Genomic DNA, 15,714 nt, shown 5'->3' with positions numbered 1-15,714 from the left:
ACTGTTAAGGACCCCTTGCTAGACCAGTAGTCTAGAAAGGAGGGAAGTGGCAGCGTTACGTTGATTTACCAGGGAAATTTTCGAGGAAATAAGCCGGATCTGGATTAAAATAGGGATAAGATGATGGCTTTGGGAGGAATTTATGATTTGAGCCTTCCGTTTACCAGAATAAGTGTATGAGGCTTCAGTCAAATTGACGTTAAGTGAGGGTTCTGTTGACTTGGGAACGGGGTATACGGTTGTCAGGCGCCTGATTCTGTATAATTATATATTAGTATAGATTATATATAGATATTATATATAAGATGATATATAGATATATATATATAAAATTAAACTTTCATCTGTTTCTATTACACAATATATATATATATTATATATATATATAGATATATATAGATAGATATATTATATATATATATACATAAATGTATAGATATATATGATATACATAAATGTATATATATATATATATATATATATATATATATATATATATATATATATATATATATACATACATATATAATATAATATATATATATATATATATATATATATATATATATATATATACATAAAGAACTTTTCAGAAGGAATTGCATGGGAAGAATTCAAACTGTATGAAAAAATTAAGCAATTGAAAAATTGAATGCTTTCTAAAAATATATGATTTAAATAATGACTTAGTTTTAAAACTATAAAACTACAAGCAAAATTAATTAGTGTGAGAAATTATGAATAGAAAAAGATTGTGGTCGGAGTTTGTAAATAACCAGAAAATTTAGGATAAATAGCATCATACAGACCAGTGTGTGTGTGTGTTGTGGTGTGTTGGGTTGTGTGTGTGTGACGTGTGTGTGAGAGAGCAGAGAGAGAGAGAGAGAGAGAGAACGAGAGAGAGAGAGAGAGAGAGAGAGAGAGAAAATGAACTGTTATTAGCTTTAAAACGAAATGGCAAAATTGTGATACACTTTCTTTAAAATTAAAAAAATATCCTAGAGAAAAGTGTTTAGTTTGTAGAAGAGAGAAGAAACAAGAGATCCCTAAGAGAGAGGAGAGAGAGAGGAGAAGAGAGAGAGAGGAGAGGAGTCAGTCGGTCTTTTTCTCTCCCTCCGCAACACAGCCCTAACATTATGAAGAAACATTGATGAAATACAGTTTCATTATGCTCGGCAATCTAAAACGGACGGATATTTTGAAGGAGGAAAATGAGCAGGAGTATGTTCCCACCGACTTTGGAAGTCGTTAAAAAGCAGGAGAGTTTATTACTGATCCACGGCGCTGATGAAGAATCTGAATGAAGAGCTAGTTTTGTGATATCCTCTGTTTTGCGAATCACGCAGCATGAAGAAATGCCGTCAGGATGTTCATTGTCCTGGCATATATAAAACTGAGATGAACGACTCTGTGTTATCAGCTGGTTGCTTGCTCCCCTGTTTCTTATTTTATTACGTCTCTCTCTCTCTCTCTCTCTCTCTCTCTCTCTCTCTCTCTCTCCTCTGACACTGGAACCTTTTTAATCACCATAAAAAGTGCTGTTATGAGCCCAAAAATTATGCTTTTTTTACTCGTCGGCAACCGGATGATATTATTTCTAAAATTGCTTTGATAAGTATAAAGGGTTTAAATCATTTTTAAGAATTTTTTCCCCACCTGAAACTACACAATTTAGGATGTTTATCTCCAAAAAACACGTTTTGCTTGATTGAAATTGAAATAACCTTGTTATAACTAAGCATAAGACCTATCAAACTCAGTTATTATTCTGGGACTGTTATATTTTCTAGTCTTTGCTTAGAATACGTTTACTAGCTTAGAAAACAATTAGTCTATTTGTGTCGATGCCATGATTTTATGGGCAAATCCTTTAGCCTTCACAAAATAAACTGGTGTATTCTGTGCAGATATCTGCAGAGGTTCCGCTTTCATAGTGCTGGAAGTCTATAATAGTAGGTATAAAGTCTTTATACTTTTAATATTAAAAATGGGAGTATTATGGCTTTCATTTGACATAATATAGGGGTTGTCCGTTAAAATAGTAAGGGGAAGTGATGTTACTTTTAGGCGGTAGGACAGGTAAGATAGGAAAACGTTGGTAGGCCCACTTTTGGCGTTGGATATGTATTGGGAGATGAAGTTAGTGTACTATTCCAGTTCTGCATTACTGAAGCGTTTGAGAAGTTATGCACTCAAACTCAAACTTAGGATTAAATCAAGAATTTTCCGCTGATAAAAACACAGTTACATTCATTACTAAAAGATCTGCCTATTACAAAAAAATTTTAATAAAAATTAGCTAATGATATCCTTTCCTTTCTCTTGCAGGGAAGTGCAGAAAAAAACAATTTACGATGGAAATATGAATCATATCGATTCAAAACAATGTTCGTCTGAAACATCTCTGCCTCATTTTATTGCATACAGGGACAGGTATGTGAAGTGTCTTCAAATTGGTATTCTATTCCAATGGGATGTGTAGGTATTAGGTTATGGTTATGTTATGTATTTGCAGCTCTCCAATTAATGGAAAGCTGACTAAATTTTGGACTAAGGCAATAGTTTCTACCATTTTTGGTGTGACACGTATGAACTGCCTTTCTGCATTGCAATTGGAGATTTAATCTATATATATTATATATATATATATAATATATATAATAAATATATATATATAATATATATATATATACCGATATTTATATGTATATATCATACATATATGTAGTTATATATATATATTATATATATATATAATATTTATATATATGATAAATGTATAATATATATTGTAAAGATATTAAATGAATATATATATATATAATGTAATATATAAATATATATATATATATATATATAATAAATTATATAATTAATATATATATATGTGTGTGTGTGTGTTGTGTGTGTTGTATGGATGTATGTATGTATGTATGTATGTATGTATATATGTATACGTTGCATAGTGTGTACATGTAACATATGCACTATATTTGTTTGTTTTTGCATATATATTGCCTATACAAAATGTGGACATATATAATACATACAGACATACATGATGTGTGATTGTTCACGCTCACAGCCCCCTTTAAATGTTCACAGAGGGGGAAGGAACAATGATAAAACAGACATAATATGCTTCCTCCTCCCGCCTCGTGATAATTTCTCTTCGGTCTAGTAAATGAAGGCGCTGTTTGGGAGATGGTAAGATACAAAATCCCCAACTTGCCAGAGTAAGTGACAAGAGCATGGAACACTCCTTTGCGGGGCGACGCTTTTTTTATTTATTTTTTATTATTTTCACTTTCATTTTGCTGAATGTCTATGGGATAGTAGTGACTGCAGGAGCCTGAAATTGGTTTTTTTTTTTTTTTTGTTTTTTTTTTTTTTTGATCGAAATGAGAAGAATAATTCAACTACATTTTTGAAGTGCTGATGCGTGTGCTTCAAAACGAAAGTTTGGAAAATAAAACGAAAAAGCCAAAATCGACTGCTGGAAATCTTTGATACTCTCAGGGAAAGAGGATTTCATTTTACTTCCATTTACGAAAACCATTTTTTTGGATTAAGAATAGATTTTCATTTTTGTTTTTTTTTTTTTTTTTTGCCCGGATGTCAACCATAAATATCGGCAAGTTTCTCGTTTCGTAAGTAAAGATTGTCGCTTGGATTCTTCCTTATGAAGAGCTCCGTGATTTTGCACAGCATTCTCTTTGTATATCTTTCGGATTGGTTTTCCTTTTTTTTTGGTTGACGTAGTTTTCTATGAAAATCTGTCTGTCCGGCCGAATTTTCGTCCGCCCTCAGATATTAAAAGCTAATGAGGCTAGAGGGCTGCAAATTGTCATTTTGTCAATACACTTCCAATCATCAACCATAACTTAAATTTCAAGCCCCTCTAGCCTAGTAATTTGATTTATTAAGTATAAAGTTAGCCATGATCTGCGTCTGGCCAAAGCTATAGAAAACAGGTGGCTGAACGTTTCATGAACCGATGCTCGCACGTCATATAGCTGTACAGAAAACTCTATTGCGCCTGAGAAAATGGGCACATTTTTACTTATTATTTCAGTAGCACTGATATATTAGTGTTCTTGGTCCCATTTCAATGTGTGTATATGTTTTTTTTTTTTTATTAATATGCGTTTAATTTTTTTTGGAGGTGTTTCAACCATTGTATGAAGATTGTTAGATATCACTGGTGGCAAGAACTTCTATTCCCCCCCAAGTATCTAGAATAATACTTAATTTACCTCTACATATGTTATGCTGTTATACGTCATGGATTATTTACTCTCATTATTAATATAAGTTGGCTTCTTATCTACATTAGCGATGTATATTTGCAAAAGGTAAAACAGTGATATTTCCATTACGAAAACATTCAATGGTATATTTGCACAATGATGAATATGACACAGAAATATGCAGGTCATAGCACCAGCGATGGATTTAGGAAGAAGAGAGGTTATTAAAGAAAAAAATTGCGAAATTCTAAGTGTCAATGGGGGTAAATGAACATTAATATTGTTGAGGTTAAATATTTTAGCAATTCTATTAGGATTTCGCAATGACTCCATGAAATTCTGTTTGAAAGGGGCCTTAGTTACTCGTTATTGTCCTAGTTAATGCCAAATTTGACCTAGGGAAAGATTGGAGAAGAAGTAATAGACCATTAAATAAGGCATAAAATAAATAAATAGAATAATTAGTTGCAAGGTTTTGTATGTAACAGAACTAATTTTGCTTAAAAAAAATATCCGGGAAGGTGAACTTTCTCATTATGGGGACGGTTAGTTCAGTTTTTATATATGTATATAATATATATATATATAAGATTACAATATAATATATATATATATATAATATATATATATACACATATATATATATTTTTATTTAGAATGATTTCAAGACAAAATGACTTCAGGACAAATAGACTTCAAGACAAAATGACTCAGGACAGATTATGACTCGGGACAATAGACTCCAGGAACAATATGGATCTTCCAGGACAAATAGATTCAAGTCAAAAGACTTCCGGGGACAATATGACCTTCCGGACCAATATGACTACAAGACAATATGACTTCAAGGCAATACTGTTTATCTGAAACAAGAAAACTCAAAATAGACACGATATTAATATAACATTACTGTTAATACAGCACTGACAATTTGGTTCTTGGAAAGCGTAGCAAATAAAGACCCCATGCCACATAGGGAGGTATTATAGTGACTTCAGTGGGGGGGGTCCAAAAAACCTTTCCCCGCAGTGCACCGTAGGCGTTTATGGAGAGTTATTTGCAGGCCCCTTTCGGCCCCTAGCTCGACCAATTTCATTCCATTTATATTCCTCCATTCAGATTCCTTCTTCCACTTGCTATTCCCCTTCTCCATCTTCCACATGTAAATGAGCGGTTGTCCTCCTGTTACACCTTTCTAACCACCTGTATTCCTTCGGTGATGAATGAAACCTCACAGGTCTAGCGATTGGCCTTTGGCCAATCTACATTATATTCTATTCCACATACTGACAATTAAATATCTTAGCATTGAAACAATCCGAAATAGTCGATCTAATTAGCCATGAACCACCATGAATGAATTTTTTGTTTCAGAAATTATAACACGTATAATTAGCAAACATCTCAACAACAGGTTAAAACGAATAATTTCGGCGTTGTTAAATAATGGATAATTTATTTGCCACTCGTGAATAAGTGTAATTTCCTTAGTGTAGTTTTAAAAAATGATAATGAATCCAGATCATTGCCGGGACTAATTAATTACCTGGATAATATTATTTCTGGTGAGTGAAAAGATGATTTTTCCCCATTTGTAAAATATTTATTGCGCTAACTTTGCGATGCGTTTTTCTGGAGAGGATTTGATTTAATGGGGGTTTTCATGTTTCCAAAGCGGAATTTTTTTCCTTGTCATTGCAAATGTGTAAAGATTGGCTTACATACTTCAGTTTATATATATATATATATCATATATATATATATAATATGATAGATATATATATAATATATATATAGATATAATATATAATTATATATATAATAGGTATGTTCTACATATATATATAATTACATGTAGTCCCCATATGTATATATATATATATATATATATATATATATATATATATAGATATATATATATATATATATATATAACATGAAATTATACCAAAAATTTTTATTCTGGTTTTTAATAGGTTTATCACAAAAAGTTAATTCTTATGTTAAAATTGATAAAAAAAACAGAATTTGTGATTATTTCGCGAGGGAAAAATTTATGAATAGCGATTTTTCCAGAATATGGGAGTATATGTCAGACAGAAATCCGTGAATAGTGAGTCCATGAATCTGGAGTGTGCGAATATGGAGGGGGGTCTTGCTGTATATTTACATATATCTTATATATATATATATATATATATATATATATGATAGATCATATATATATTTATTTTAATAAAATGAGTTATGTGAGATACTAATGTTTTATTTCGAGCTATGTGTAATTACTTACCTGTAAGAGTCTAGATTCATACAAGTAAATCAAAATGCTTCCGTTATCACCCCCACCACACCCGAAAGAATACCTTCTAAAATCTTCCTTGTACCACATCAATAAAACGACCACTTAAATGGAAACTATGATAGAGTTAGCAAAAATCCCTTTCTATAAGCGCCACAGGAGTCATTGCATCCCCACAGAAAAAATCGAGTAAAGTGACAGAAAATTTCACACGGCATGTTCACCTCACCGCATATTCCAGTTGAGTGAGTCCGCCAGGAATTTTAAGCACGAAGGTTCGGAATGAATTGTTCCATCGCTTCAATATACTGTTACCATACAGATCGGCTCCGCGCGTGACCGTGATATGCCCGGATGCTATGCGCGAATGCTATCCAGTGCATTGGATTATTCTGTTGGGTTTTATTTCTATAATATATAATATATAATATATATTACTATATATATATATTAATATATATATAATATATATATATATATAGTTTTATAGATATTTGTATATATATTTATTTATATTAATATATATATAATATTATATATATTTTATATATTTATATATATTATATATATCTATATATATATATATATATATAAATTATAAAAAACGGAAATATTTGAGGCAGTCTACACATCTGCAATGACAAGGAAAAAATTCCCTATGCCAACAGGAAAACCACCTATGAAATCTTATCTCTCCAGAAAAACGCATTGTAAATTACCAGTGATGAATATTTAACGTTTATTCTTCTTACGATTGTTATGTAACTATAGATAATATTTAACAATGTAATTTGTCAACTCTTTCTAACATGGCAAGCTTTGAATCAATTTCAAATGAATTAAAATGTGAGTGCGGCTGTTTGTTAGCTGTTTGTTTTGTATGGTGGCTTTTACGTTGCATGGACCAGTGGCGTATTTCAGCAACGGGACCAACGGCTGACTTGGACTTCCGAACCACAGTCGAGAGTGAAATTCTATCACCAGAGAGTACACATTCTCTCGCTCCTTAAGGAATGGCCGAGAATCGAACCGCGACACCGAGGCTGGACTGCAAACACCATACAAAACCTCGCCACGAGGGCGCTTATTGTTGTTAGAAGCAAGTGACGTGAGTGAGGTTTCGTTCGCCGAATACGCTTATTCAAGCCAGGTTTTGATTGCGATAGGATCATACATGTTCTCCTTTGTATTAAAGTTCGAAAATTTTAAAATCGAAGAAAGGGTCTTATTTAAAACACATTGTGTTCACAACCCGGTGGTTAGCTTTGCAAGACAACATCACCATATAAAAATGGTGGCAGCGCTTTGCTGAAAATACCGCATGCGGTCAGCGTGTCTTACGAAAACGTTGCTTCAAAAACTCCTCTCTTGCCTCCTTGTCTCCCCTCTTCATACTGTCATAGTTAGAAGTTTATATAGTATGAATATATATTATTACATTAATACATGAAGTGCAGCTATGGGAGTCTGGTGGTTCATTGTTGTAATACAGATGCAACAAATGGGGTTTTTGTCGACAGTAATCTTATATTTCTTGTTTACGCAGACGGGAAACGATCGTCTTGTTCGTTCTTGGAAATTCAGAACTCAACAAACGTCCAGGGAAAATTTTCACGGTACAGAGTTGAGAGATGTATAATGTATGTATGGGTGGTATGTATATGTATATACGTGGCATTCATCACAAATTTTCAAACTCGTGAATATTCTTTACCTAAGAAATAACAGTACCAGAGGAGTTTTTTAAGGATAAATGAACTTAGCCGATTTCGGATTCTCTCTCTTCTCCTCTCTCTCTCTCTCTCTTATCTCTCTACTCTTCTCTCTCTTACTCTCTATGCTAAAACAAACCAGTACCAGTGATCTTTAACCCGAATTAACTTAGTTGATTTGAATCTATTCTCATGATAAAAAAATAGAAAAAATAGTACCAGTGATCTTGTAGCCAGAAGTTAATCTACTGATTTGAAACCTCTTTCTCTCTCTCTCTCTCTTCTCTCTCTCTCTCCTCTCTCTCTCTCTCTGCAACAATCAGTACAGTGATCTTTAACCAGAAATTAACTAGGTTGATTTGAATCTCTCTCTCTGATAAAAAAAATAGAAAAAAAACTGTACCAGTGTTCTTTTATGCAGAAGTTAATCTAGCAGATTTGAATCTCTCTCTCTCTCTCTCTCTCTCTCTGATCTCTCTCTATCTCTCTCTCTCTCTCTCAAGCAGGCAGCATAACGAAGGTAAATTCAATCTTGCAGTCTTACTCGAAAAGATTTAAATGAGCTGAAAAAAGATCCCTTTACTGGAAGAATGAGTCAAAGAATGAAAATTGCTTGGGAAGGAGCAGCTTTTGGAATGCGGGACAATGGGGAGGAATTCCCGAAAATGAAAAATGTAAAAAAGGGGGGGGGGGGGGGACGGGGGGGAGGGGGAAAAATTTGTAAAATGGTAATTAAAGAATGATGTCTGAAGAAGATGATTGTTCACGCGGTACAATAGCAAACGGCGAGGAATGCCATAAACGAAAAATTTGCGGGCAAGACAAATTAAGCAATAAAGCAATCGGCGTTCTTGAATAGAGCAGAGAGAGAGAGAGTGAGGAGAGAGAGAGGAGAGAGAGAGATAGAGAGAGAAAATGGCACCGTAAGTTTTACACATATACTATACTTACCGTTTTATTTTCTTTTAATTGTTTTTTTTCCCCATGGTGTGAGAGAGAGAGAGAGAGAGATGAGAGAGATTGAGAGAGAGAGCGAGAGAGCGGGTGTGGGGGGGGGGGGAAGAGAGAGAGTTTATGTTAATGAGTTTTGAGGTTCATTAAGAAGTGTGATTTCGTATTTATGGTAGAGAAACGTAGGTTAGGTTAAGTTCAGTTGGAAATAAGACGATGAAGGATAATGAAAAATATGAAGGATAAAAAAAAAACTGATTTGTCAGTGATTGCGGGGCTTAAATGATGCTTCAGGGGAAAAGTTAATAGGAAAATGTTAATACGTTGTTGTTATGTTGGAGACAGAAGGGAACGGGGTGATGATAAGCCCAAGTAGATTGGCAGAGGAAAAATAGCGTTATAAATGACAAGGTTGCAAGTGCCTCATTCGACTAATGGGGAATCAAGAATCTCTTGAATTGTTGTGATATGTATGGGATAAGTCATGACATGCTTGTCTTCAGTGTAGGATAAAGCCTAAGGAATTTCACGGTTTTACGTTTTTAGCAAAGAAACTACACAAAAAAAAGGGAAAATTCATATCGATATTTCATGAATGAAAAATTTATCAATTTACGACAGGAACTTTGGCGCAGGATTTGTATTCAACGAAATGAAGGTTATTTTTGTGCAGAGCATTTTAAAGCCTCGTCTGATATTAATTAATGAAAGCTATTGAATTGATAGAAAGTCACGCCACGTTTTGTATTTACGTAATTAAGCTTATTTTTCTACATTGCAATATACTCAAAATTGATATTCAAGAAGATAGCGTTTTAGCAATGTACTGGGAAAACATAGTGGAACTTTGGTATTAACGAAACTCAATGATTTTTGTTTAGCTATGTAACGTGTAGAGAGCATAAATACAGCTTTATATTGTGATCGAAAATACGTGTTTTTTTTTGTATGGGGTGTTGAATTGAAGTCAATAAATATCCGTCATTTTATAAGGGCCCTTCGACTGTGATCCGAAAAATTTTACCCATTGCCAACGGAACGCTTTTGGCACCATCAACATTTAAGTGAGACCAATGCTTCCGGGGTTCATCAACTAAATTTTCGTTCGTAAACTAACTCACACTCATTAATTTAGTTTAATAAAAATGAACGCGAGGAACATTTCTTGTATGTTAATCACGCGGGAGATGCGTATGTGCCTGCGAGCGTGCTTAAAAAAGGGGATGAAAACAGTGTCTTATTTGTAGAAGTTTACATAATAGATTTTTTATTTAATCAGGGAAAGGTTCATCGTTATTGATGGCCGAGATGCGGAGGTTTTTTATTAGTTTAAGATGTATTTGCGATTTCCTTGAATTTCATTTATTGTAATAAAAAGAACGAAAGAAATACAGTTGTTCCAATTCTTTTATTGTCACTTACCGTTGCGCTGAGAGGAGACCTACGTAGGGGTTGTGCCGTCGCGACCTCATGTGGCGCGCTGTAGGCATTTACTTAAGGACATTTGCAGCGTGCCCTAGGCCCCTAACTGCAAACCACTTTCGTTCCTCTTACTGTACCTCCTTTCGTATTCTCCTTTTTTTTTCTTCAAAAGATCTTACTTCACCGCTCCTAACAATGATTCATAGTTGCAACTGCCTTTTGAGGTTGTCGCCTGTTACACCTCTTCAAACCTTACTGTTTATTCCGTTTCAGCGGTTGAAGGACCTCATAGGTCCCAGTGCTGGCCCTTGGCCTAAATTCTTATATTCAGTTCAATTCATTTTTTTCCACAGATATGTAAAAAATGAGCGAAAGAAAATAAATGTTAGTTCCATTTTTATGTCAACTTTATCGTTGCACTTCGGAGACCCATTTCTCTGGAACAAAAGACCCGGAACCTTTGGTGGTTTCACGTTTGCTTAATGGCACCATTGAGGAAAAGGCTAGGATCCATTACTGAAGTAACTCTAAATGCTGGTCTCACCTCTATTTCATTTTGCATAAGGTTTAGACTTTACTTTTCTTTGTTTCAGGAACAATTTCTGTGATTATTAAATCCCTGCGACGTTTGAGTTATATTTTTATTTTCATGGATGAACGAATTTGATAAGATTTATTGCCAATTTCTACTATCAATATCGAACAATGAATGGTCCATTAATCATGTTTGTACAGAACAAAAAGAAACAGGTTAAAGAGGCGTGTGTAAAGTGTTTAAAATCCTTATGTGGAATCGCTTTCCGTCCTTCCTATTTTTGGAAGGTGTTCTTGTGACCGCCTCACGGAAACGAGAGTGGAATAATTGAGCAATGATAGTGATTTAAAAGAGAGAGAAAATAAGGAGGACTGACAGTGATAGTGACATCTCAAAGATGATTTGAAGGATGACAGTTCCGTAAGATTGCATCACTATGTGGATACCTAGGCTCCAGGGGTTAAGACTTGATATGTCTGAAGTCTTAGAAATGTCTTCAGTTTATTTTGGTGAATATTTAAGCGGTTTGGATGATCAAGTGCGTGGTTGCCTGGAAACTACCTACATTGCCTCTTGTGTTAGTTGACAATTTAATTGTTTAATGTTTCGCAATGAAAACAATCCATTCTTGGCCAACACTTAAAAAAGCAAATAATATAATAATAATAATAATAATAATAATAATAATAATTTTAAGTTATTAAATATATAGGTACAACCGCCTGAAAAGGACAAAACAAGGTGTCGTTGTTGGAATTCATACACTTCTTGAGAGTGCAGATAATAAACTAAAAGGTGGCAAATGTGTCTTCCTTCCTTCATTCCTCTTCCGCCTTCAGTCATGGATGGAGGCATTCTTCTCGATTACAGGGTCGTACATAGTGGTTTTAGCAGAAGGGAGTTGGGGGAGGGGGGGGTGCGAGATGTCTGGGGGTAGTAAGGTGTAATATTTGTGTGGCAGCTTCTGCGTGTGTTGGTGTTATGTCCTGTCCTCCCAATTCCAAGGATTGTTTCTATTTGGGAATAAACGCTCTATCACGAGAGTTTTTATCTGGGTGTCCATAAAAAGTCAAGTACCATTACAATATTATTGCTTTACATGGTACGGGACTTTATGGACACCTGAATTATTTCTATGGGTCCACAATATAATGTTATAAAATCGGTGATTGCCAGATGAAAACCCAGAGAAGGGGTCGGAAGCTTTAAATTAAGGTTTATAGAGTATACATCAACTTTAACATCTATTATGTGGGCCCCTTAGGAAATTGTTTGTATTATGAAAAAAGCAATTAATCAGGGGCTATGTGTATAACAGTATTTTCTGAGATGCTCCTCGGAATATCATGCTTGTATGGGTTTCGTAATTATTTGGACTATTTGATGTTTATGGAAGTCTTTTTTCTGTTTTGTTTTTAAAGGATTAATCAATATCTTTGCCTAAGGTTTAAAATAAATCGTTTAAATAGGTTTTCTCTTATGTCACTCAAAAATCAAATTTTTGTCCAGTTCGATCTTTATAAAAACCGATCCTTTTTTTATCTGTGAATAAGAAAGCTTTCCTCTCTCTCCTCTCTTCTCTCTCTCTCTCTCTCTCTCTCTCTCTCCTCTCTCTCTCTCTCTCTCGCTCTCTCTCTCTTCACACCAAACACACCCACACCACACACACACAATGCCACATCTCAAAGTTCAAAATAATCATTGCCAAGTTTATATGGGGATACTAAATGACAGAATGCCTCCGTAGGAGGCTAGTTCCGTCAGTGCACCTCGTGTGGTGTACTGTAATCTTTACTTCATAAAAATATTTAGATTTATAGACAAAAATTTAGTATTTATAGAAATATTTAGTATGTATGTCATTTGTATAATCCGAGAAAATAGCATTTAAAAAGGTGAATCACTTAATAAAAATATTTAGGATTCATGTTATCTGTATAATGCGAGAAAACAGCCATTTAAAAAGTGTCCAGTCATATGGTCCACCCTGTATATATAAATGCCATTGATCAAAGCCCCCATACCCCGGATAAACCCTGTTTAAGGACCCCTTGATATGGACAGTAGTCTAGAAAGGGAGGGATAGTGCAGAGTTACGTTGATTACAGGGAAATTTATCGAGGAAATAAGTCGGATCTGGTATTAAAATAGGGATTAAGATAAGGCCTGGGAGGAATGTATAATTGTAGCTCCGTTTTACCAGGGATAAGTGTATAAGCTTTCAGTCAAATTGACGTGAAGTGAGGTTCTGTCGACATGGGAACGAGGTTTGTATACCGTTGTTCAGGCGCCCTGATTCACGCGTATAACGAATATATATATATAACTATCTATAATATATAATATACTATATATATATATATATATATAGATTATATATATAATGAAAAAGTTTGTATAATAAATGAAACTTTCAGAGGAATTGATGGGAGGATTCAACTATCACTGAAAAATATTAAAGCAATTGGGAAACTTCGAAAAATGCTTTCTGAAAATATATTGATTTAAATTATGGCTTTTTGTTAACTCAAGCAAATCAATACGTGAGACAAATTAGACGGGAAAAGATGCTGTAGTGAGTTGGTAAATAACCGGAAAAATTTAGGATAATGAAGTATACTACAGACCAGTGTGTGTGTGTGTGTGAGAGAAGAGAGAGAAGAGAAGAGAGCGGAGAGACGAGAGAGAGAGAGAGAGCGGATGAGAGAGAGAATATACTGTTTATTCGCTTATAAGACAAATGGAAAAATTGTGATTACACTTTTCTAAAATAAAAAAAAATATCCTGCGAGGAAAAGTTTTAGTTTGTCAGGAAGCAAGAGAGAAGGAAAGAAACAAAGAGATCCTAAGAAGAAGAGGAGAGAGGAGAGAGAAAGAGAGAGAGAGAGGATGAGAGGAAGAGAGAGCGAGTCAGTCGGTCTGCTCTCTCCCTCCGCAGCCCCAAATTATGAAGAAAAAAATATGGAGAAAACACAGTTCATATGCTCAGCAATTCTTAAAACGGACCGGATATTTGATAGGAGGAAATGAGCAGGAGTCTGTTCCCACCGACTTTGAAGGCGTAAGAAGAGGATGAGGGTATACGATTCACGGCGCTGATGAAGAAATCTGAATTGAAGAGACTCGGTTTTGTGATATCCTCGTTTTGTGATATCACCCAGGATGAAGAAATGCCTTCAGGGATTGTTCATTGTCGATGGGGCAAATATAAAAAGCGAGATGACACGACTCGTGTTTTTTTCAGCGGTTTCCTGCTCCTTGGTTTATTTTATTACGTCCTCTCTCTCTCTCTCTCTCTCTCTCTATACTCTCTCTCTCTTCTCTCCTCTCTCTTCTGACACTGGAACCCTTTTTAATTAACCATAAAAGTGGCTGTTATGAGGAAAATGATTGCTTTTTTTTTAATCGCGGCAACCGGATGATATAATTCTAACTTGTTTTGTATAAGTATAAAGGGTTTAAAATCCAATTTAAGAATTTTTTTCCCCCACCTGAAAACTACGCATTTAGGATTGTTATCTCCAAAACACTGACGTTTTGCTTGTTTGAAATAGAAAGAGACGTTATAACTAAGCATAAGAATCCTATCAAACTAGTTATTAGTCTGGGACTGTTATATTTTCTAGCTTTTTCTAGAATACGGGGATTTACTAGCTTAGATAGAAAACACATTAGTCTATTTGTTGGGCGATGCCAGATTTTTATGTTAGGAAATCCTTTCGCCTTTCCACAAAATAAACTTGGTTGCTATTCTGGCAGATATCTGCAGAGGGTTCCCTTCATAGTGCTGGCAGTCATTATAATAGTTATGTGCTAAAGTCTTTATACTTTCAATATAAAACTGAAAGTATTGTGGTTTCATTGGACATAATATTAGGGGTTCATGTCGTTTAATCATAAGAAGCGGAAGAGATGGTACTTTTAAGGTGTTAGGGACGGGTAATATAGAAACGTGTCAGCATTTTGGCTCCTGGATATGTATGGGGAGTAAAGTTAATTTTACTATTCCAGTACTGATTAATGAAGATTTTTGAGGAAGTTATGCCTCAAACTAAATTGGATTAAATTCCAAGAATTTCCGCTGATAAAACACAGTTACAATCAATAACTAAGATCTGCCGATTACAAAATTATTTTAATAAAGATTAGTCTTAATGATTTCCTTTCCTGTCTCTTGCAGGAAGTGCAGAAAAACATTCACGATGGAAATATGGAAATTCATTATCGAATTCAAAACAATTTCGTCTTGAACATACCGCCTCATTTTATGAACAGGACAGGTATGTGAATGCGTTCTTCAAAATATGTTATCTATTCAAAGGGATGTGTACGGTATTAGGTTATGGCTATGTATATGTATTTGAGCTCTCCAATTACTGAAAGCTTACTTTGAGAGAGAGAGAGAGAGAGAGAGATAGAGAGAGAGAGAGAGCGAGAGAGAGGTGGGGGGGGGGGGTGAAGAGAGAGAGTTATGATTATGAGTTTGACGCGTGTTCATTAGAAGTGTGATTTGTATTATGGGTATGAGGAACGTAGGTTAGG

The sequence above is a fragment of the Macrobrachium nipponense genome, chromosome 32 (genome assembly GCF_015104395.2).
Source record: "Macrobrachium nipponense isolate FS-2020 chromosome 32, ASM1510439v2, whole genome shotgun sequence".
In the NCBI taxonomy this organism is placed as follows: Eukaryota; Metazoa; Arthropoda; class Malacostraca; order Decapoda; family Palaemonidae; genus Macrobrachium; species Macrobrachium nipponense.
This window is presented reverse-complemented; position numbering follows the sequence as displayed.